The 24449-nt window shown below is 46.0% G+C and overlaps 1 long non-coding RNA gene and 1 pseudogene across 2 annotated transcripts in view; both read right to left on the bottom strand.

Annotated features, from left to right (window-relative positions):
- LOC137346249 (uncharacterized) overlaps positions 1-24449 on the bottom strand; it is a 381277-nt gene that overhangs the window by 101044 nt on the left and 255784 nt on the right. The gene's annotated exons all lie outside the window — the stretch shown is intronic.
- Positions 23739-23878, bottom strand: LOC137346359 (U2 spliceosomal RNA; annotated as a pseudogene).

Below are 24449 nucleotides of genomic sequence, written 5' to 3'. Positions count from 1 at the left end.
TGGAGTTGGGTGCACTTCTCACAGGTGAAGTCAGCAGGGACACAAGTGGTGACCCTGACCTCCCACATCCTGCAAGAGGAGCATGCAACTGCCCTAGCTTCCATCCCCTCCGCGCTAAATTGACAAAAGAGATTAAAAAATAAATAAAATAAAGGAAAACCTTACCTTACCAAACCCTCCACACAAGAGTCCTTTTTTTTTGGTTAGAGGAGGAGGATGGGTGGGAGACACTACACGTGTAGTGTTTCAGATTTAGCCACTGCCCGAATATATAAATTCACTTACCCAGCAGTCCCCGTGTCCGCATCCGCCGAATCACGAGGTAAGTACTTTATAGCTCAACTTACCTTCCCGTTTCTGGCGTGTTTTTTGAAACCTCTGGTCCTGCTGCTCCTCGGGTTGTTCTGGCTCCTCTCATTCTCTCCCTCACGGGTTTTGGCGCGCTTTTTGAAACCTCCGGTCCTGTTGCTTCTCGGGTTATTCTGGCTCCTCTCTCTCTCACGGGTTTTGGTGCGTTTTTTTTTGAAACCTCCGGTCCTGTTGCTTCTCGGGTTATTCTGGCTCCTCTCTCTCTCACGGGTTTTGGTGCGTTTTTTTTTTAAACCTCCGGTCCTGTTGCTCCTCGGGCTGTTCTGGCTCCTCTCACTCGAAGGAGTGTATGCCATTTTGGAGTAAGTGTGTATCGGCAGCAATTAGCTGAAGGCTGCACTCTTAACTTGACGAACAGATATGTACTAGAAGTGTAAGCAACCCAAATGTAAACAGAACAGGGAAGGAAAGCATAGAAAAGAATAAAGTAAAGGAGGAACAAAAACAAGAAATGCTGGATTCACTCAGCAGGTCTGGTAGCATCTGTAGAAAGAGAAGCAGAGTTAACGTTTCGGGTCAGTGACCCTTCTTCGGAACTGGGACAAAGTAGAGTTCTCCATGTTTTCTATGTTTCACCCCTCTCAACTTAAATCTATGCCCTCTAGTTTTAGTCTCCCCTACCATGGGAAACAGATTCTGGCAATCTACCTTATCTATGCCTCTCATAATTTTATATACCTCTATCATGTCACCTCTTAGCCTCCTTCGCTCCAGGGAAAACAGACCCAGCCTATCCAATCTCTCTTTATAGTTCAAGCCCTCCAAACCAGGCAACATCCTTGTGAATCTTTTTTGCACCCTCTCTAGCTTAATCACATCTTTCCTGTAGTGCGGCGACCAGAACTGCACACAGTACTCCAAGTGCGGCCTAACTAACATTATGTACAACTGTAACATGACGTCCCAACTCTTGTACTCAATGCCTCAGCCGATGAAGGCAAGCATGCCATACGTCTTCATCACCACCCTGTCTACGTGTGTTGCCACCTTCAGGGAACTATGTACTTGCACCCCAAGGTCTCTCTGTTCAACAACACTCCCCAGGACCCAATGGCCCTGCCATTCACTGTATATGTCCTGCGCTGGTTTACCTTCCCAAAATGCATCACTTTGCACTTGTCTGCATTAAATTCCATTTGCTACTCCCTTGCCCACTTTCCCAGTTGATCCATAGCTTGTTATAACCTTAGACAGCCTTCTTCACTGTCCGCTATACCATCAATTTTGGTGTCATCTGCAAACTTACTAATCATGCCCCCTACATTCACATCCAATTCATTAATATATATGACAAACAACAGAGGGCCCAGCACCGATCCCTGCAGCACACCGCTGGTCACTGGCCTCCAATCGGAAAAACAACCCTCCACGACCACCCTCTGCCTCCTATCACCAAGCCAATTTTGTATCCAATTGGCTAGCTCACCCTGGCTCCCATGTGTTCGAACCCTCTAGACCAGCCTACGATGCGGGACCTTGTCAAAGGCCTTGCTAAAGTCCATGCAGACAATGTCCATCGCCCTGTCCTTGTCAATCCTCTTGGTCACCTCTTCGAAAAACTCAATCAAATTCGTGAGACATGACTTCCCATGCACAGAGCCATGCTGACTATCCCTAATCAGACCTTGCCTTTCCAAATGCATATAAATCCTGTCTCTCAGAATTCCTTCCAATAACTTTCCCACCACTGATACAAGGCTCAGCGGCCTGTACTTCCCTGGCTTATCTCTGCTGCCCTTCTTAAATAAAGGCACAACATTAACAATCCTCCAGTCTTCCAGTACCTCACCTGTGGCTAACGATGATACAAAAATCTCTGCCAGGGCCCCAGCAATCTCCTCCCTTGCTTCCCATAGCATCCTAGGATACAACTGGTCAGGCCCTGGGGATTTATCCACCTTAATGTGCTTCATAACCTCCAACACCTCCTCCTTTGTAATGTTGATATGCTCCAGGATATCACTGTTCCTTCCCTTGAACTCACTAGCTTCCATGACCTTCTCCACGGTAAATACAAATAAGAAATATTCATTTAAGACCACGCCCATTTCCCGTGGCTCCACACATAGATTGCCACACTGGTCCTTAAGGGGACCCACTCTCTCCCTAGCTACCCTTTTAATATACTCATAGAATCTTTTAGGATTCTCCTTTATCTTATCTGCCAGGGAAATCTCATGGCCCCTTTTCGCCCTCCTAATTTCCTTCTTAAGTATAGTCCTACATCCTCTGTACTCGTTGAGGGACTTATCCGATCCCTGGTGCCTGTACCTGACATATGCCTCCTTCTTTCTTTTATCTGAAGAGAAAAATAATCAGGACTATGGGGAAAAGACGGGGAGTGAAATTCGGTGAGTTGCTCTTGCAGAAAATCGATATGGCAGGCTGAATGGCCTCCTTCTGTGCTGTAACCATTCTATGATTCTGCAATTCTAATCATCATGGGTGATTTCAACTACACAGATATTAATTGGATGGGAGAGGAAGGGAATGGAGTTCCTACAATGTGTACTGGACTCCTTTCTAACCCAATATATAAAAACCCAACAAGGGAAGATCGCTCTTGGATCTAGTAATGGGGATTGAACCAGAGCAGATAAGAGAAGTAAAAACAGAGGAACATCTGGTCAATAGTGACCATAATATAACACACTTTAAGATGATGATAGAAAAAAGCCAAAAGTGTGACGAGGTTAATAGATTGGAGTAAAGCTGATTTTGAGGGGCTGAGAATAGAACTTGGGAAAATAAAGTGGGAAAAAATATTGGCAAACAATGATGCAGATTCTAGAACAACAACATTTAAAACGGTGTTCAACAGAGTGCAGGAAATATATTCTGCAAGAAGGAAAGTTCAAACTAAACACTCGTGAGACTCTATGAATGAATAAAGAAATAGGGAACAATTGAGGGTTAGCAAAGAGGCAAACATTAAGTACAGAGACAACTGAGGAGTGACACTCTGGGGGTCTGACACTCGGGGGAGTCGAGGCTCTCGGGGGGCGTGGCTCTCGGATGCACGAGGGTGAACACACAATCTGCTATTGGGAGATCATTCTGGGCCTTGTTGATAGCGTGGTTCGCACTTTGAGTGTTACTGATATGCTCGATGTGGGGCTTTAGTTAGAAGTGAAATTGGAGGAAACAGTGTCTTCTCGGAAGAAGCTGGACTGCAGACAGTGAACAGACTCTGCACTGTGACTGGGAATGTGTAACAGAATCGTGCTGTCCTCACTGGGCAGGGTTCAGACCCTGATACTCAGCTGGCTGTGTTTCTCTTTAAAACAACAGCAACTAAACACTTCAAATAATTCACAGGTTGCTCGGCATTGCGTGGAGTCCTGGGGACATGAATCATGCTGCAGAGACACGAATTTGATCAACAGCTTTCTAAAAGTTAGTTCAGGGACTTTCCAATAGTGATAAAGACAAGGCAGAGGGCAGCAAGCAAACAACTACATGCGTGGACCCAGGCGGAGCTACCAAGAAGTGGGAGGGGATACTGTACAGGGTCAAAGTGTAAAGTCCGTAGTTTGAACACAATATTTCAGGGCAATGGAATCCTGAAAGAACTTTCTCCACAGTCTCATTCCCAACCTTTACCCCATTCACCCATCACCCCTTTTCCCCCACTCAGTAATAAACCCTAATTGTGGAAATAAACCACAAACCTGGTAAAATACTGTACACACAGAAATATACCGTACATCCAATAATAAACACAACACCCAAAAATATACAGTGCACTCAGTAATAAACCATACATGCAATTATAAATCATAGACCCAGTGATTAAACTGCACACCCAGTGACAAACTGCCCCCTCTCCGTAATAAACCATGCAAGTTATAAAACAGACAAATAATAAACCACACAATTAATAAACCAGACCCTCCATAATAAACCACACAATTAATAAACCATGATGATGGTATCTGTCCATCTCGGGAGATGATGGACTTTGCCCAGGGTGTGTGTGATTTCTGAATTGAACAGCATCTGTTGTGGCTGTAGAGGCTGGCTCGTGAGTGGCAATCCCTTACACAGCTGGCATGGATGAATAACGTTGGCCCAAAGTTGAGTGATGTTTTTTTCCTTCCGCCAGCCTCTCTTTTTTGCTGTCTGGTCATTTATTTCATCATCTGCTTTTACCACGCTCTTCCTGACTGCCTTTCTCCAGACACTCCAGTCAGTGTAGTATAAGGGCCTGAAAAGGTTAATGTTTGAGACAGTGAGAGTAAACCCCTCCCATGGCAGTGATGAGGAAGTAATGGTCACATGGGTATTAGGCTGGGAAGAAGCTGGAAGCAGCATGAGATGTGTTGGCTAGACAGGCTTGTGGAGAGTGTAAATAGTTATATGTATATAACAAACAAGTTATTCATTAGCCTTGCAAAGTCTCCGAAACTTCTGTTAATAACATTCAATCCAGGCTACAACAATACCTAAGAGTCAGCAGCAAGGACTTCCCACACATCGACTCTGATCTCAGTAAATTTGAGTTCTCGCTTTCAGACATCTTTGTATTGCAGACATGGACGATCTGTTGGTCTCGGCTGATAGCACGTCGTAGAGCATGTCTTTGTGTATGCAGCCATCAGCCGTCACTCACTCAGCTCACATGGCCCAGCCAACGGATTCACCGCTGACACAAGAGGACAAACATGCTGGAGATCCCTGGACACCGGTGTACTTCTGTATTCGACACACTGTCCTGCCAGGAGATGCCCAACATCTGTCTGAGGCAGCAGAGCTGGAAGCTGTTCAGTCACTTTAACATGACAGTTGCGGCCTTGGCAATGCTGCTGCTGATTTCGGCATCAAAGGGGCAGGTTGCTGGTGATTGTTGATCCAAGGTATGTGAAGCTGTCGATGACCTCCAGAGTGAGGTTGTCCATGTTGATGGAAGATGGAGTCTCTACGTCCTGGCCCATATCTTTTGTCTTCCTGACACTGATCGTCAGTCTAAACTCCTTGTAGGCCCGGGAGAACCAATTTACAAGTTTCTGTAAGTGAATGTCATTATGGGATGTCAGCGCAGTGTCATCAGCAAACAGCAATACACAGACTAGGACTTCATGCACTTTGATCTTGGTGCGCAGTCTTGCCAAGTTGACCAGCTTACCGTCAGCTCTGGCATGGAGGTAGATGCCCTCATTGGAGTCACCAAAAGTGTACAATAGCAGCAAGGAGAAGAATATGCCAAAGAGAGTTGGCGCCAGGACACAGCCCTGCTTTACCCCACTGCTGACTGTGAAAGTGTCTGATGTTGCTCCATTGTAACTGATGGAATTGTGCATGTTCTCGTAGAAAGAAGAAGTAACACCCAGGAGTCCAGGAGCACAGCCTATTTTCCACAGCAGTTTGAAGAGTGCGTCTCTGCTGACAAGATGGAAGGTCTTGGTGAGGTCTATGAAGGAAATGTAGAGCGGTCTGTGCTGTTCATGGCACTTCTCCTGTAATTGCCGAAGTGAGAAAATCATGTTGACTGTTGACCTGCCAGCTCTGAAGCTGCACTGAGACTCAGGATAGATGTGTAATGCAATCTGGTCAGAGCAACACGAGCAAAGACCTTCCCCACAATACTTAGCAAGGAGCTGCCTCAGTCATTGTTGCAGTCACTGTGATCCCCGTTAGTTTTGTACAAGGTGACAATGTATGCATGATGCATATCTTGAGGCACAGATCTTTCCTTCCAACAGAGACACAAGAGTTCATGGAGATGTTACAGCAGTGCGGGTTTTCCGATCTCTTTTCTTCTATGCAATGAGTGCAGAGTTATAGATGGTGACATGCAGATGATCCCATTTTGACACCGCACTCTGGTTTTGGGCATTGTTATCTGAAAGAGTCTGATCGAGGATGTTGAGGAACTTTTGGGTCCTATTTGGGTCAGTGGTACAGCAAATGTTGATCCGAGGACGACCTTTCTTCTTGAATTGGTATCGTTTCCTTGGCTGAAACCTGACCTTGCTACATATCAGAGATTGGTCAGTGTCACAGTCAGCACTGTGATAGCTGTGAGTGATGAGGACACTATTGAGGGTGGTACGTCTGGTGATAAGGTCTAGCTGGTGCCAGTGGCCTGATCTCGGATGTCTCCAGGACACCTTGTGACACGGCTTGACCTGGAAGGAGTTGCTCGTCACACACAGTCCATGGTGACAGCATAGCTCCAGCAACCTCTGTCCATGCTCGTTCATCTTGCTAATCCCCTTGCTAATCCCCTGGTACCTCTGCACATTGGCCAAGCTGTGTAGTTGGTACCCACCCTTATGTTGAAATCATTTAGAAGGTACAGTCCCTCGGTGCTGGGAATTCTGCTGATGGCAGCGTCAATTATCTCACAGATCTGATCCTTGCCATCGCGAGTGGAGGTGAGTGTCGGGAAATTGATGCACATGAGGTTAACTGGGCCCACGCTTGTTGACAACTGAAGAGTAAGAAGTCTCTCTGAGCCTTCTGTGGGGGCTGGGTTCAATCATCGCACATCAGTGGTGTCATATGTCCACATACTATGCACCTCTAAAGTGTTTCCACATGCTACCTCACAGAGAGGTCGAGGGGCACCAAATGCTTTGGGGTGTTGTAACAAGCATGAAGTCTTGATGTTAGGATGCAGCAAAGATGGAAAGCTGCAGTGAGTGAAGGAATAAAACTGTGCAAGAATTGCTGCCTTCTCTGAGGCTTGAAGTCACGGCCTTCAGATTCTGAGACTGACACTCTGTCTACTGCATGTGTTCAAAAGGTAACTGACCATGTGATCAAGTAGCGCAGCTTGCAAGATAGTCCAAACCTGAATGCAAAGTTTGCATAAATCTGCAAGCCAGACAGGAGTCAAAGCTATCAGCTCCCGATCCGTAGTCAGACGTGTTACCCAGGCTGTGGAGTCTGGTGGCTCACAGTCCACAGAACTGCGGCATTATTAAGTAGACAAAGCCCCGAGTGGCTAAAGGAATATGGTGAACAACCAGCGAGTTTTGCCGCTTCCCTTTGATATCTCATCTGGTAGAGTGGAGGACTCCAGAGGAAAATAAAGCAAAGTTATCCTGAGATTGCTGGTTCATTTCCGGCTCGAAGGAGTGTATGCCATTTTGCAGTAAGTGTGTATTGGCAGCAATTAGCTGAAGGCTGCACTCTGAACTTGACGAATAGAGATGTACTAGGAATGTAAACAACCCAAATGTAAACAGAACAGGGAAGGAAAGCAAAGAAAAGAATAAAGTGAGGGAGGACTTTGATGGTAAGGAAATGTGTAGAATTATAGAACAGGAGTCTAAAAGATGGTTAAACATAAAGTGAGAGAAAATTCTATTAAAAATAAGTTAAAATATCTGTGGTGCAATGCCCACAGTGTCTGTGATAAAACAGGTGAAGTGGAGGCAATCATATATTGGGAGGAACCAGATGTAGTCGGGATTACTGAGACATGGCTACTGAAAATTCAGGGACTGGGAATTAAACAGTGCAGGGTATAACATATATAGAAATGATAGAGAGGGAAAAAAGGAAGGTGGAGCACTTGCATTGATTAGGAATAGCATAATGGCAGCAGAAATAAAGGGATGCAGCTATTTGCAAGACAGAAATAGAATTCATATGGATAAAGATAAAAGATAATAAATGATCAATCTACAGACCCCCACCGAATATTGGAAGGGAGATGTAGGAAGAAATATGGTTACAACCAAGGTGGGAGAAAGGCACTGTTAATTCAGTCCCACCTCTCCACGGGTCACAGCACATCAATAAATTTTTTCCACCTACCGAAGAGTAGCCAATTAGATTCTATTTTTCCCCAGAATAAAGCAAACCAACCAGGTTTCTTTAAACACCACTAACTACTTAAAAAAATGTCTTAACCACAAATGAGATAAATCTGTATATATGAAAGCTCCTTATTTCCCTAATCCTCATGCACACACATACAGTTAAAAATAAAGTTAAGAGGGAATAAAGGGTTTTGGTTTAGAGCTGTTTCTTAGAAATAGAAGGAATAATAAAATAAATCAGTTTGTCACATTCTGGTAGGATATTCTTCAGTTAGGTAAAGTGTCGAATAGTCGGATGCCACTCTAAGTCTCTCTAGGTGAGATAGATGAGCAGTCTATGATGGGTAGGCATTCAAGGCAATTCAGCTACAGCAGGCATCATATAGATCTTTCAGCAGTGGTGTAGCAACATGTCTGCTTAGGACACATAGCAGCAATATAGCAGCAGAAGCTTTCTTCAGGTTTCAGGATTTCCCAAAACACAGGAAGAAACAGGAACTACACTGGATGCAGGAATTCTTCAGAGACAGGAGGCATAAGGAATCTGCCAACTTTAAATACAGGGTTTCTTTTCAAGAGATGCAAGTTTCCTTTACAGAGAGAGATCTTTTCTGGGTCTTCCACTTTGATCTCCAAGCAGGTCAAAAACTGAATTTCAAATGCCTGCTCTTTGTCCAACTCATTGGTTTTTAAAAGGGTCCAAAATGAAAGTAAACCTTTCTGAGCCAATCACATGAACAGACACTGTGTCTCCCCTGTCATTCAAAGTGTTGCTCTGAGGAGGTCAAATCCCCCTGACTGGCTTCCTTGAAACTGCTTACTTTCCTATTCTTGTATACAAAATCAACATCCAAAACTTTCAGCTGTTTGCAGGTGTGCATGTCTACTGAATATCCTTTTTTTCAGTTTTTTTTTAAATACACAGAATTCGAAGATTTTATTCCAAAAATAAAACCTCTTGTAACAATATGCATACCACACATTAGAAGTGATGTTAGGGATTAAGAGAGAGTGCATTAGAGCCACGAGAATGGTTCCAGGGATGAGAAACTTCAGTTCCATGGAGAGGTTGGAGAAACTGTAGCTGTTCTCCTTGGAGAAGAGGAGATTAGATAGAGGTGTTCAAAATCATGAGGGGTCTGAACAGACTAGATTGGGAGAAATTGTTCCCATAACTGTTCCATTTGCAGAAAGATCCAGAACCAGAGGACAACGATTTAAGACAAGTGGCAAAACAAAAGCAATGGTGACATTGGGAAAACTGTTTTTTATACACAGCGAGTGGTTAGGATCTGGAATGCACTGTCTGAGAGTGTGATGCAGGCAGATTCAATCGCGGCTTTCAAAACAGAACTGGATAATTATCTGAGGAGAGAAAAGATCAAGACTACGGGGAAAAGACAGGGAGTGGGACTAGGTGAGATGCTCTTGCAGAAAATTGGCACAAATACGACAGGCTGAATGGCTTCCTTCTGTGCTGTAACCAATCTATGATTCTAGAACTCTAATAAAGATGGGCGATTTCAACTACACAGATATTAATTGGACAGGAGAGGTAGGTAAAGGAGAGAAGGGAATGGAGTTCCTGCAATGTGTACAGGACTCCTTTCTAACCCAATATGTAAAAAGCGCAACAAGGGAAGATCTGCTCTTGGATCTTGAAATGGGGAATAAGCCAGAGCAGATAAGAGAAGTAAAAATAGAGGAACATCTAGGCAATAGTGACCATAACACCTAGGCAATAGTGACCATAACATAACACACTTTAAGATGATGATAGAAAAAAGCCATAAGTATGACGAGGTTAATAGATTGGAGGATTGGAGTAAAGCTGATTTTGAGGGATTGAGAATAGAACTTGGGAAAATAAAATGGGAAAAAATATTGGCAAACAATGATGCAGATTCTAGAACAACAATGGAAAACATTTAAAACTGTTCAACACAGTGCAGGAAAATATATTCTATTAGAAGGAAATAACAATGAATAGGCCCAACCATCTTCAGCTGCTTCATCAATGACCTTCCTTCAATCATAAGGTCAGAAGTGGGGATGTTCGCTGATGATTACACAATGTTCAGCACCATTTGTGACTCCTCAGATGCTGAAGCAGTCCATGTAGAAATGCAGCAAGACTTGAAAAATATCCAGGCTTGGGCTGATAAGTGGCAAGTAACATTCGCGCCACACAAATGCTAGGCAATGACCATCTCCAACAAGAGAGAATCTAACCATTTCCCCTTGACATTCAATGGCATTACCATCGCTGAATCCCCCACTATCAACATCCTAGGGGCTATCATTGACCAGAAACTGAACTGGAGTAGCCATATAAATACCGTGGCTACAAGAGCAGGTCAGAGGCTAGGAATCCTGAGGCGAGTAACTCACCTCCTGACTCCCCAAAGCCTGTCCACCATCTACAAGGCACAAATCAGGAATGTGATGGAATACTTTCCACTTGCCTGGATGGGTGCAGCTCCAACAACACTCAAGAAGCTCAACACCATCCAGGACAAAGCAGCCCGCTTAATTGGCACCCCATCTACAAATATTCACTCCCCCCACACCGACGCACAGTGGCAGCAGTGTGTACCATCTACAAGATGCACTTCAGCAATGCACCAAGGCTCCTTCGATATCATCTTCCAAACCCGCGACCTCTACCAACTAGAAGGACAAGGGCAGCAAATACATGGGAACACCACCACCTGCAAGTTCCCCTCCAAGTCACACACAATCCTGACTTGAAACTATATCGCCGTTCCTTCACTGTCGCTGGGTCAAAATCCTGGAGCTCCCTTCCTAACAGCACTGTGGGTGTACCTACCCCACAGGGACTGCAACGGTTCAAGAAGGCAGCTCACCACCACCTTCTCAAGGGCAATTAGGGATCGGCAATAATTGCTGGCCTGGCCAGCGACGACGACATCCCATGAATGAATAAAATTAAAAGAAAGAAAGAAAGAAATAGGGAACAATTGAGGGTTAGCAAAGAGGCATACATTAAGTACATAGTCAACAAAGGAGTGCATAAGACAGAATGATCTGGAATTGAAAGCTAGTCTCAGTCATGGTACCATGAAACTATCATCAATTGTCGTAAAACCCATGTGGTTCTCTAATGTCCTTTAGGGAAGGAAATCTGCCATCCTTACCTGGTCTGACCGACATGTGACTCCAGACCCACAGCAATGTGGCTGACTCTTAACGATCCTCTGAAATGGCCTAGCAAGCCACTTAGTTGTCAAGGAAAATAGGGATGGGTAACAAATTCTGACCTTGCCAGCAATGCCCACATCCCAAGAAAGAATTTTAAAAAGTTTAAAAAAACAAAAAATTAGGAAAGCACAGAGGAACTCTGAAATTAAATTATCAAAGAACATTAAACAAAATAGTAAAATATTTCACTGACACATCAATAAAAAAGGAGGAAGGCTGTGATGGGAATAGGACTATTAAGGGATAGACAGGATAATACCACAGGTAACGATAGAGAGATGGTAGAAATAATAAATAATTATTTTGCTTTGTTTGTTATCAGGGAAATAGAACAGGTAAACATGATATTGAATGATGAAATGAACAATGAGATAAGTGCATGTAAAAGAAAAAAGGGGGATGTATTGAATAAACTAATCAAACTCAAAGAGGATAAAGCCCCCAGTCTGGATGGATTTTACCCATATTTTTTAAAAGAATCTCGGGAAGAGATAGCAGAGGCATTACTACACATATTTAATAATTCATTAGAAAAAGGTGTTGTGCCAGAGGACTGGCAGATAGCTAGCATAACTTCTCTACTTAAGGGGAACAAAATATACCCAGGGAATTATAGACTAGTTAGCTTCACATCGGTGGTAGGAAAAATAATGGAATCCCTACTAAGGAAAGAATAGAAGGACATCTTGAAATGAAAAACATAATAATGAATACTCGGTATGGATTTCAAAAGGGAAAATCTTGCTTGACCAACATTATTGAATAAAAGCAAAATACTGCGGATGCTGGAAATCTGAAATAAAAACAAGAAATGCTGGAACCACTCAGCAAGTCTGGCAGCATCTGTGAAAAGAGAAGCAGAGTTAACGTTTCGGGTCAGTGACCCTTCTTCGGAACCGGAACATTATTGAATTTTTTGAGGAGGTAACAGGGAGCAGACAATGATAATACAGTGGATTCAATTTGTCTGGATTTTTAAAAGGCCTTTTATTTATCTGTTTCTGGGATGTGAGCATCGTTGGCTTGGCCAGCATTTATTGCCCATCCCTAATTTCCCTTGAAAAGGTGGTGATGAGCTGCCTTCCTGAACCACTGCAGTCCATGTGGGGTAGGAACAACTACAGTGCTGTTCGGAAGGGAGTTCCAGGATTCTGATCCAGCAACAGTGAAGGAACGGTGATATAGTTCCAAGTCAGGATGTTGTGTGACTTGGAGGGGAACTTGCAGGTGGTGGTCTTCCCATACATCTGCTGCCCTTGTCTTTCTAGGTGGTAGAGGTCGCGGGTTTGGAAGGTGCTGTGTAAGGGGCCTTGGTGTGTTGCCTTCAATAAGGTGCCCCAGAATAGACTAATGAACAAGGCCATATAATATGGAGTCAGGGGATAAGTGGCAGAATGGATTACTAGCTGGCTTCAAGATAGAAAGCAGTGAGTGGAGTAAGGGGTCGTTATTCAGACTGGCAGAAGGTAGATAGTGGTGTTCCGCAAGGATCAGTACTGGGAACACTGCTGTTCACAACTGTTATGAGGGTTATCAATTTTTTTTGTTAAAACTTGAAAATTTATAATTTAAAGCTGAAAAGAGATCCCTTTTATTTTTTCCCGGTTAACCGGTTGTGTATGCATGTATGTGTGCGTGAGCGCTAGGATAAATAAAGGGCTTTAATTTTTCAATTTGTGTGTATGTTTTACTTCATAATTGGTTAAAGCTTAGTTTATAATAAACTGCTAATGTTTTTGTTTAATAAAGAAAGCTGCTTGGTGTGGTTTATTCTGGGGAAAAATAGGATATAATTGACTGTTTTGGTAAGTTGGAAAATTTTAATATATGTTGTGACCTGTGGAGAAGTGGGACTGAATTAACAGTGCACTCCTCCCACCTCGGTCGTAACACAATTTGGACTTTGGAATCAGAAATACAATTTCTAAATTTGTAGAAGACACCAAATTGTGAGGGAATAGTCAATACTGAAGAGGACTGCGACAAATTACAGAAGGACATTAATAAACTTGCAGAATTGTCAAATAATTAGCTAAATAAGATCAACATGGATAAATGTGAGTTAGTAGATTTTGATAAGAAGAATAGGAAGGTCACTTATTACTTAGAAGGTCCGAGTCTGGGGGCGGGGGTAGAGGAACAAAGGGATCTCAGAGTACAAATACACCAATCACTAAATGTTGTACCACAAGTTAGCAAGGCCATGAAAAACAGTAAACCAAGCTTTATTTCTAGGATAGAATTGAAAAGTAGGGAAGCTCTCCCCCTTCCCCGTCTCTCTCTCTCTCTCCCCCCCTCCCCGTCTCTCTCTCTCCCCCTTCCTGTCTTTATCTCTCTCTCCCTTCCCCGTCTCTCTCTGTCTCCCCCTCTTCCCTGCATCTCTCTCTCTCCCTCTTCCCCGTCTCTCTCTTTCCCTTTCTCTGTCTCTGTATCTCCCTCGCTCCGTGCTCCCCACTCCAGTTCCATGTTCCCACTACTTGCTCTCAGTTCCCTGTTGCAGTCAATCCCACAACCAGATATTTACCATGCCTGTATTATTTAAGTTGGAGTGAGTGGAGATGGGAACCGTCCCAGTGTGCAGGGTACAGGACATTTACTGAACCGCACAAAAGCAACAGGGGTGGCTGATCCCCCAGGGTGCCTGCACTGCATTCCACCAATCAGCGCTAACCCCGCCTGGGCAGCCCCTGTCAGTCACAGAGAGTGACCAATCACAGGCAGGAGTTTCCACACAAGGGGTCATCAATTAGAACTGAGCCACGGACAGATTGTTGGGCCAGAAGGAAACCTTTGGCAGGCCAGATTCTGGCCCATGGGCTGTATGTGGACAACCTTGATATAGATGCACTGGAGAGGGAGCAGAGAAGATTTACAAGGATGCTACCAGAAATGTGGGGTCTATTTATCAGGAAAGGATTGACAGGCTGGGTCACTTTACTCTTGAAAAATAAAGGCTGAGAGTTCCCCTAATAGAGATCTTTAACATTCTGAAAGGTTTTGATAGAGTGGATACAGAGAGAATGTTTCCACTTGTGGGGAAAAGCAAAACTAGAAGCAATCAATATAAGATAGTCACCAAGAAATCCAATCAGGAAATCAGAAAAATCTTCATTACTCAAAGATTGGTGAGAATGTGGAACTCGCTACTACAGAGAGTGGTTGGAGTGAATAGTATAAATGTATTTAAGGGTAGACAAGCATATGAGGGAGAAGGAATAGAGGATTATGTTGACTTAGATGAGGAAAGATGGGAGGAGGCTCGAATGGAGCATAAACACCAGTATGGACTGGATAGGCCAAATGGCCAGTTTCTGTGCCATATATCCTACATAACCCTGTTACAACTTCACATGTTGCTGTCAAGGTGCAGGAGCCCTCCTTTCCTGTCTGAAAACAGCCTGCACACGGCTGGTTCACTTCTGCAATTACACCTGTTGGCCAGCAGGGAGCTCCTTTGAGCAGCAACTCATCCAAACACTCAGCACTCACTTGAAAGCAAAAGAAGTCTCTGTCAGTCAGACCGGGCTCTCGACTGCTCCCTCACACTCAGGGTAATTGATCAGACACAGCAGTGGTGTCAGGTGTCAGTGAACGGTAGCGCACGTACTTCCTTCCAAAGTGTTTCCACATGCTGAGGTACAAAGAGATCGAGAGGCGTCAAATCCTTTGGTGTGTTATAGTAAACAAGGATTCTTTCTTTTTATAAAAGCAAAATACTGCGGATGCTGGAAATCTGAAACAAAAACAAGAAATGCTGGATTCACTCAGCAGGTCTGGCAGCATCTGTGGAAAGAGAAGCAGAGTTAACGTTTCGGGTCAGTGACCCTTCTTCGGAACTGACAAATATTAGAAAAGTCACAGATTATAAACAAGTGAGGTGGGGGTTGGGCAAGAGATAACAAAGGAGAAAGTGCAGATTGGACCAGGCCACATAGCTGACCAAAAGGTCACGGAGCAAAGGCAAACAATATGTTAATGGTGTTTTGAAAGACAAAGCATTAGTACAGATTAGGTGTGAATACACTGAATATTGAACAGCAGCAAGTGCAAACCTGAAGAAAAACAACCTGAAAAAAACAGTGGGTAAGCAAACTGAACAAACTAAGATGAAATGAAATAAATGCAAAAAATGTAAAAAGGAATGCAAAAAAAAAAGGAAGAAAAAATAACTAAAAATGACTAAAAATGAAAGTAAAGTGGGGGGCTGTCATGCTCTGAAATTATTGAACTCAATGTACAGTCCGGCAGGCTGTAGTGTGCCTAATCGGTAGATGAGATGCTGTTCCTCGAGCTTGCGTTGATGTTCACTGGAACACTGCAGCAATCCCAGGACAGAGATGTGAGCATGAGAGCAGGGGGGAGTGTTGAAATGGCAAGCAACCGGAAGCTCAGGGTCCTGCTTGCGGACTGAGCGGAGATGTTCCGCAAAGCGGTCACCCAGTCTGCGCTTGGTCTCCCCAATGTAGAGGAGACCACACTGTGAGCAGTGAATACAGTATACTACATTGAAAGAAGTACAAGTAAATCGCTGCTTCACCTGAAAGGAGTGTTTGGGGCCTGGGATAGTGAGGAGAGAGGAGGTAAATGGGCAGGTGTTACACCTCCTGCGATTGCAAGGGAAGGTGCCCTGGGACGGGGACGAGGTGGTGGGGGTAATGGAGGAGTGGACCAGGGTGTCGCGGAGGGAACGATCCCTTCGGAATGCTGACAGGGGAAGGGAGGGGAAGATGCGACTGGTAGTGGCATCACGCTGGAGGTGGCGAAAATGGCGGAGGATGATCCTTTGGATATGGAGGCTGGTGGGATGAAAAGTGAGGACAAGGGGAACCCTGTCACGGTTCTGGGAGGGAGGGGAAGGGGTGAGGGTAGAGGTGCGGGGAATGGGTCGGACACGGTTGAGGGCCCTGTCAACCACAGTGGGGGGAAATCCTCGGTTGAGGAAAAAGGAGGTCATATCAGAAGCACCGTCATGGAAGGTAGCATCATCAGAGCAGATGCGTCGGAGACGGAGAAACTGGGAGAATGGAATGGAGTCCTTACAGGAGGTAGGGTGTGAAGAAGTGTAGTCGAGGTAGCTGTGGGAGTCAGTGGGCTTATAATGGATATTGGTAGACAACCTATCCCCAGAGATGGAGACAGAGAAGTCGAGGAAGGGAAGGGAAGTGTCAGAGATGGACCATGTAAAGGTGAGAGAAGGGTGGAAATTGGAAGCAAAGTTGATAAAGTTTTCGAGTTCGGGGCGGGAGCAGGAAACGGCACCGATACAGTCATCAATGTACCGGAAAAAGAGTTGGGGGAGGGGGCCTGAGTAGGACTGGAACAAAGAATGCTCGACATATCCCACAAAAAGACAGGCATAACTAGGACCCATGCAGGTACCCATAGCGACACCTTTTACTTGAAGGAAGTGCGTGGAGTTGAAGGAGAAGTTGTTCAATGTGAGAACAAGTTCAGCCAGGTGGAGGAGGGTGGTGGTGGATGGGGACTGGTTGGGCCTCTGTTCCAGGAAGAAGCGGAGAGCCCTCAAACCATCCTGGTGGGGGATGGAGGTGTAGAGCGATTGGACGTCCATAGTGAAGAAGAGGCGGTTGGGACCAGGAAACTGGAAATTGTCAAAATGACGTAGGGCGTCAGAAGAGTCACGGATGTAGGTGGGAAGAGACTGGACCAGCGGAGAAAAGATAGAGTCTAGATAGGAAGAAATAAGTTCAGTTGGGCAGGAGCAGGCTGACACAATGGGTCTGCCGGGACAGTCCCGTTTGTGGATTTTGGGAAGGAGATAGAAGCGGGCTGTCCGGGGTTGCGGGACTATGAGGTTGGAAGCTGTAGAGGGAAGATCTCCAGAGGAGATGAGGTCAGTGACAGTCCTTTGGACGGTGGCTTGATGTTCGGTGGTGGGGTCATGGTCCAGAGGGAGGTAGGAAGAGGTGTCTGTGAGTTGGCGTTGAGCTTCTGCAAGGTAGAGGTCGGTACGCCATACATCTTTCTTTTTATATGGAGCAAAGATGGAGAGCTGAGGTGAGAGAAGGGAAAGAAAGCTTTACAATACTGGATACTTTACTGAGGAGTTTTATTCAGGATCTTAACATTTTGAGACTAAAACGCTGCCAATGGCACTGAGAAGGCACTTGCCCTGCAAGTGGTCAGGTGACACGACCAGGTAGATCAGCTTGTAAACTGTGTGAAGTCAGAATGCAAAGTTTACAAAACTTATCGCACCAGGAGGAGTCAAACCTGCAATCTTTCAATCTATAGTCGGATGAGTTTTGCACCACCGACCCGATCAGTGAGTGTTAGTGCACATCCTGCACAGCTGCAATGCTCGCAGATATACAAGCAGTGACGGTAGAAATCATGTGGTGAACTATCAGGAAAGAGAATTATTTTTACTGCTTCCCTTCAATGGTTGAGCATGAAATGCTGTGAACCTGCACTGGAAAGTGAAACAAACTTATCCTTCGGTTACTGGTTTAATTCCAGCTTGAAGGAGTTTGTGTCTTTTTAGAGTAATTGTTTTCAAGCAGCAATTAGCTGAAGGTAGTGCTCTTAACTTAACAAGTAGATTCTGGTTTAACATGTTGCTGCCAAGGTGCAGGAGCCCTCCTTTCCTGTCTGAAAACAGCCTGCACACAGCTGGTTCACTTCTGCAGTTACATCTGCTGGCCAGCAGGGAGCTCCATTTTTCCCAAAAATATACTTTATTCCTAAAATTTGTAAAAATACATAACAGTTCAAATTGGACATTATAGAAATTGCAATACAGATCAGTTTCTTCAGTACAGTACAGTACATGATGTGCCTCACTACACTTACCATTAAAGGTTATATTTATAATGTACCTTTCATGTCAAACGAGGGGTTTTACACAGGTTCCAGCCTCTCGGTTCACTATGGTGGGGGAGGGTCTTACACAGTGACCTTTCCCCATTGAGCCTTTGCAGCGGCTGCCCCAAGCTTTAGTGCATCCCTCAGCAAGTAGTCCTGTACCTTGGAATGTACCAGTCTGCAACATTCGGTCATTGACAACTATTTGCACTGGAAGGCCAGTAGGTTTTGGGCAGAGCAGAAAGGGTCTTTCACCGAGTCGATATTCCTCTAGCAGAGGTTGACGTTTAACTCAGTGTGTGTCCCTGGGAAGCGACAATAGAGCATTGAGTCCTGCATTACAGAGCTGCTCGGGATGAACCTCGATAAAAACTGCTGCATCACTTTCCAGACCTGCTTTGTGAAGGAACATTCCAGAAGGAGGTGGATGACAGTCTCTTCTCCACCCACAGCTACCTTGAGGACAGCATGCAGATGCAAGCTACATCTTGGTGCTTGTTTGAAAGTTCTGGTGATGAGGTATTCTGCCAGATGACTGACAGTCTGCTCGGGGAATCATCCGACAGGATCCACCATCTCCTTTTCCCAAAGGGCCTCGAGGACATTCCATGTGGATCGCTGCCTGTGGTCATAGGAGTTTTTCAGTACAAACTTTACCACGAGGGACAGGTGGTATGGCACAGTCTAACTGAATGGAGCATTCTGCAGCAGCATGGCCGATCCATCCTTCATAACACAGGGACAGATTGAATCTCAGCACGTAATGACACTTGGTGTTTGCGTACTGGGGGATGCAGCCACACACGAAGGTGGCCATCAGGATGAGGGGGATGTAGGGTACGTTTTTCCCTCTTTATCTAGAGGTTTGAACATCATGTCCCTCCGGACACGGTCTATTTTTGTTCTCCAGATAAAGCGGAAGATGGCTCGGGTGACTGCCATGGCACAGGAGTGGGGTATGGGCCAGACCTGAACCGCGTACAGCAACACTGATAGTACCTCACATCTGATGATCAGGTTCTTGCCCGCTTTGGAGAGGGAACACTGCTCCCACATGACCAGTTTCTGTTTCACCATGGCTACTTGTTCCTTCCAGTTTTTGGCGTATGCCCCAGTTCCGCCAAACCATATCCCCAGCACTTCAGGTAGTCGGTGAAGGGGATAAAGGATTGGGCGGTCCAATTTCCAAAGAATATGGCCTCACTCTTGCTGCAATTTACTTTCGTTCCCGAGGCCAGTTCGAACTGGTCACAGATTCTCATCCATCTGTGAACGGACAGCAGATCCGAGCAGAGAAACAAGAGAGAATCTAACCATCTCCTCTTGACATTCAATGGCATTACAATCGCTGAATTCCCCACTATCAACATCCTAGGGGTTACCATTGACCAGAAACTGAACTGGATCAGCCATATAAATACTGTGGCTAAAATAGTAGGTCAGAGGCTAGGAATCCTGCGGTGAGCAACTCACCTCCTGACTCCCCAAAGCCTGTCCATCATCTACAAGGCACAAGTCAGGAGTGTGATGGAATACTCTCCACTTGCCTGGATGGGTGCAGCTCCAACAACACTCCAGAAGCTCGACATCATCCAACACAAAGCAGCCCGCTTGATTGTTCCCCCACGCACAAACATTCATTCCCTCCGCCACCAACGCACAGTGGCAGCAGTGTGTCCTATCTACAAGATGCACTGCAGCAACTCACCAAAGCTCCTCAGACAGCACCTACCAAACCAGCGACCTCTACCACCCAGAAGGACAAGGGCAGCAAATACATGGGAACATCACCACCTGCAAGTTCCCCTCCAAGTCACACACCATCCTGACTTGGAACTATATCGCCGTTCCTTCATTGTTGCTGGGTCAAAATCCTGGAACTCCCTTCTTAACAGCACTGTGGATGTACCTACCCCACATGGACTGCAGCAGTTCAAGAAGGCAGCTCACCACCACCTTCTCCAGGGCAATTAGGGATGGGCAATAAATGCTGGCCTGGCCAGCGACGCCCACATCCCAGGAGTGAAGAAAAAGAAGACGGTGACATCGTCCATGTGCATGGAGGCTTTGACATGAATGCCTCTGCTGCCAGAGATTGTCACCTTTTACATCAGCAGCCTTTCTAATGGACTCAACAAGAGGTTCAATATAGCAAACAAACAAGACAGGGGAGAGAGGACAGCCCTGTCTGACTCCAGATTTGATTGGGAAATTTTCTGATTCCCACCCATTGATTGAGATTACGCTACTGATTTTTGTGTAGGGCAGTTTAATCCAATTGAGGATTCCCTCCCCAAGCCCCATTTTGGAAAGCACGTCCATCGTGTAGGTGTGCGATATCCTTTCAAAAGTCTCCTCCTGGTCCAAGCTGATGAGATAGATGTCCACCCTCCTGTCCCATACAAAGTCTCGCGCTACTCAGGGATGCGATCGCCTATCTGAAATCTTCCTGCCAGATGCAGTACAGGTCTGATCGGGGTGAATCACCAGCTCTAGAGCAGGCTTGACCTGACTGGCGATCATTTTGGACAGAATCTTGTAGTCAACATTAAGCAGCGAGATGAATTGCCTATTTCTGATTTCCACCCTCTCCCTCTTCCGCTTGTAGATGAGGGTGTTGATGCCTTTCCTCATGGACTCTGACATGCTGCCAGCCAAAAACATACTCTCGTATACTTCCAGCAGGTCTGGGCTGACCCAGTCCCACAGAGCCGAATACAACTCAATCAGTAAGCTGTCGCTTCCAGGAGTTTTACTCATCTTGAAAGACCTGACGGCCTTTGTCAGCTCATCCAGAGTTAGCGGCTTGTCCAGTCTCTCCCTCATACAGCCCAGCATAAAAGGATTTGCTGATCCTTAGTATGTCGGACTGCGAAGACGTTACCAAGCCATCCTCTTCCTTCAGGCTGCTGATCACAGAACTCTCTGTGTGCACCTTTTAGAAGAAGTAACGCGAGCACGTCTCATCCTGCTCAATGGAGCGGACTCTGGACCGGAAGATGACCTTGGAGGCCTCCGTGGCAAAGAGCGAGGCCTGCTGCCTCTTCACCTCATGGAGGTCTTCCTTGACCTCGACCCCCATCGACTGAAACCGGAGCAGATTTTGCATACTTCTCTGGAGTCGGGACATTTCCCTCTGTCTCTCTCTCTCCCTCTGAACACCTTTGAGGATAAAGAACCTCTTGATGTTCTCCTTGATCGCTTCTCACCAGTGAACTGGAGACTCAAAGAGGGGTTTCACGATCCTCCAATCATTGTAATCCCTTTTGAGTTCCTCAATGTTCTCTGGTGTTAGCAGTGTAGCATTGAGCTTCCACATCCCTCTGCCAACCTACTGGTCGTCCTGTAAGTGACAGTCAGCCAGTAAGAGGCAGTGGTCGTAGAAGAACACCGGCTTGACGTCGGTGGATCTGACTGTGACAGCACGGGACACAAACAGGAAGTCAATCCTGGAACGGGCAGACCCGTCCGATCTCATCCAAGTGTATCTATGCTGTGCTCCATCTGCAGCTTTGCTGAAGACGTCGTGCAGTTTGGCATCTTTAACTGTTTCTATTAGGAATCTGGACGTAGCGTCCAGTTTGCTGTCGTCTCTGCCGGATCGTGCAGCTGTATCAATGATGCAGTTGAAGTCACCACCGAGGATAACCGGCCTGGACGTCGCCAGCAGCAGTGGGAACTGCTGGAAGACGGTCAGCCGCTCGCTGCGTTGTACCGGGGCGTACACGTTGATCAACTGGAGTGGAGCATTGTTGTTCATTACATCTGCTGCGAGGAGGCGACCGCCTACCACATCCTTAACTTCGGAGATGGTGGAGTTACCTCCCTGCAGCAGAATACCCAGGCCGGAGGAACGGCAATCATTACCCCCTGACCAGATCGATGAAACGTGGGACCACCATCGCGACCACTGCCTGTAGGTGCTGAGGTGTGGTATTCCACACTCCTGCAGAAACAGTAGGACGGCTTTGACCTTGGCAAGGTAATCCAAGGTTGAAACACCGCGTAGTGGATTTAATGCTACGCCCATTAATTGAAGCAATCCTTATAACCATTTTTTTAAAGTTAGTTGTTGCTTCCCATACCTTTTGTCCTTGCTAGTCCCAGTCCTTGTGAATGTTCCTGCATACCCATAATGTACGCAAGCTGTTTCACATTTGTTGGGCTCAGAAACCCCTCCTGGTTTTTCATGCAGGGTTTGTCATGCTGGGGTGACATCGGAGGGGGGGGGTCTTTTAGGCAGCAAAGATTGGCCGGCCTCTGCTGTTCCCCTCTGTTCCTCCTCGAAAACATCACTGTTCCCAGCTTCCCGGAGTTGAGGTGCGCCAGACGTGTCCCAGAGCTGGGATGCGCTGGCCCTGTTGCTAGATGTGGCGCTTTGGGTATGGGGCACGCCTGGCCCATCACAGCTTCCAGTGTCCTGGGGCTGGGGGCTTTATCTTCCAGCTCCTTTGAGTTCTGCCGCCTCTTTTGAAAGGGCTGTCGTTCTAGCACTTCCTCGTCCAGTGAGGAGGAGCTGCTGTAGTCTGTCTCAGACGGTAGCCTCCTCTTGCCATTGGTTTGGGTGGTGGCCTGTTCTGCTTTTGGAGATTTTTTCTTTGTGGTTTTCCTTTGCCACTTGCCACTGACCTGTTTGTCCATCTGCTGCCTCCTCCTCCATTGATTCTGTCAGTGGGGAGGGGTTTCCGGGCGCAGGGTCGGTGCTGGGTCACTGGTTTCAGTGGCCTCCCCTTTCTTCTCCTTCTCAGGTATACTTTCCTCGCTGCGGAGAAAGTTGCTTGTCTCCTTTCCAGCACCGGACGCCTTTGTCGTACCTTCTCCTGGCCTTTCCTTGGACCTTGCCGCCTGAGCATAACTGAGGCAGAGTTTGGGGCAGGTTTTGTCGAGGTGGCCTGCGTCACCGCACAAGTTGCAACACTTGGTCTGATGGCCTTCCTCCTTGCAGTTCTTGCAGACGACTGTGCTGCAGTTAGCTGCCATGTGACCAGATTTGCCACAGGTGTGACAAACTCTGGGCTGCCCAGCATAGACCAAGAAGCCTCGACTTGCCCCAATAGCGAAGCTGGAGGGAGGGTGGACAATGGCTCCATTGGCATCGACCTTCAAGGTCACCTTGACCTGCTGCTTGCAGGTCCAAATCCCAAAGGGGTCCTTGACATCAGTGCAGCTGCCGGCCACCTCGACGTACCTGGCGAGAAATGTGAGTACATCCACCACAGGAACATGGAGGTTGTAGAGGGAATTGTTACCACCCAGTCACGTTGTGACAGAAGCGTGAAGAGTGGCTCCACTGTGAGGATTGACAGCGGCGCCCGGTCCCCTTTCTCCTTGAACACCTTCAGGAACTTGATGCATCTGCCACATTCTTGAACATCACGTCGAAATATCCACTGGTGGGGAAATCCTGCAGGCAGAAGATGTCCGTAGCTTGAAATCCACAGCAATCGATGAGGATTTTCTTGATGAAGAAGGTGCGATCGACCGGTGCATCTCCTTCCTTGTCCTTCACCACCACCCGAACGGTGTTACGCACTCCCTGGCCTGAAGCTTGAAGATTGATTATAGCCATTTTACTCAAAGCATACCCAGGACAGGATCAAAGGACACTGATCATGGTTTCTCCTCTGCCAAGTAAGTACTGATAAGAACATATACTACACTTGATCTTAGCCAAATGGCTGAGACATTATGAGGGTTATTTGAACATTGTTAAGGATGTTGTATACACATTTCTTCCAATGCAAGGGCTGCCTTAATCTGGCCAAGTCCCTGTAACAGTGAGGTTGAGGAAGGTTGCAGAGGTCTGTGTGTCAGAAGGACATAAGCCATAAGCTATTTTTATACAAGAATCAAATATAAACAAACATCGCTGCATGAATATTAGGTTATGTGTAAAACTGTATATCGTGCAGTTCGAGCCAATTGAGTGGGATTGCAGATGCTGTTTCACTGGGAAGTGAGACATTCTCCTTGGTTATTGCCTGTTGATTCATTGTTGTCAGTAACTGGCCGACTTGTGACTGGATAGAGTAACTGGACTGTGATAGTTGACCATAAAGACTGGGACACCAGGGGACAGGGTAGGAGGTGTTTACTGGCAGGAGTAAAGAAAAGAGACCAGAAGCAATTTGTGTATTTGTCAAGGATGAAATTTATGAAGCTTTATGAATTTATTTCATTGGAGCAGAGATGTGGATTCCTCTGACACAGGTACACTGAAACATCACGAGTGTAAGCCGAGTGGGACAGAGAATGTGTATT

This window comes from Heterodontus francisci, chromosome 29, assembly GCF_036365525.1.
Source record: "Heterodontus francisci isolate sHetFra1 chromosome 29, sHetFra1.hap1, whole genome shotgun sequence".
Taxonomy (NCBI): Eukaryota; Metazoa; Chordata; class Chondrichthyes; order Heterodontiformes; family Heterodontidae; genus Heterodontus; species Heterodontus francisci.
The sequence above is the reverse complement of the archived record's forward strand: the minus strand, read 5'-3'. Positions and strand labels throughout refer to the sequence as shown.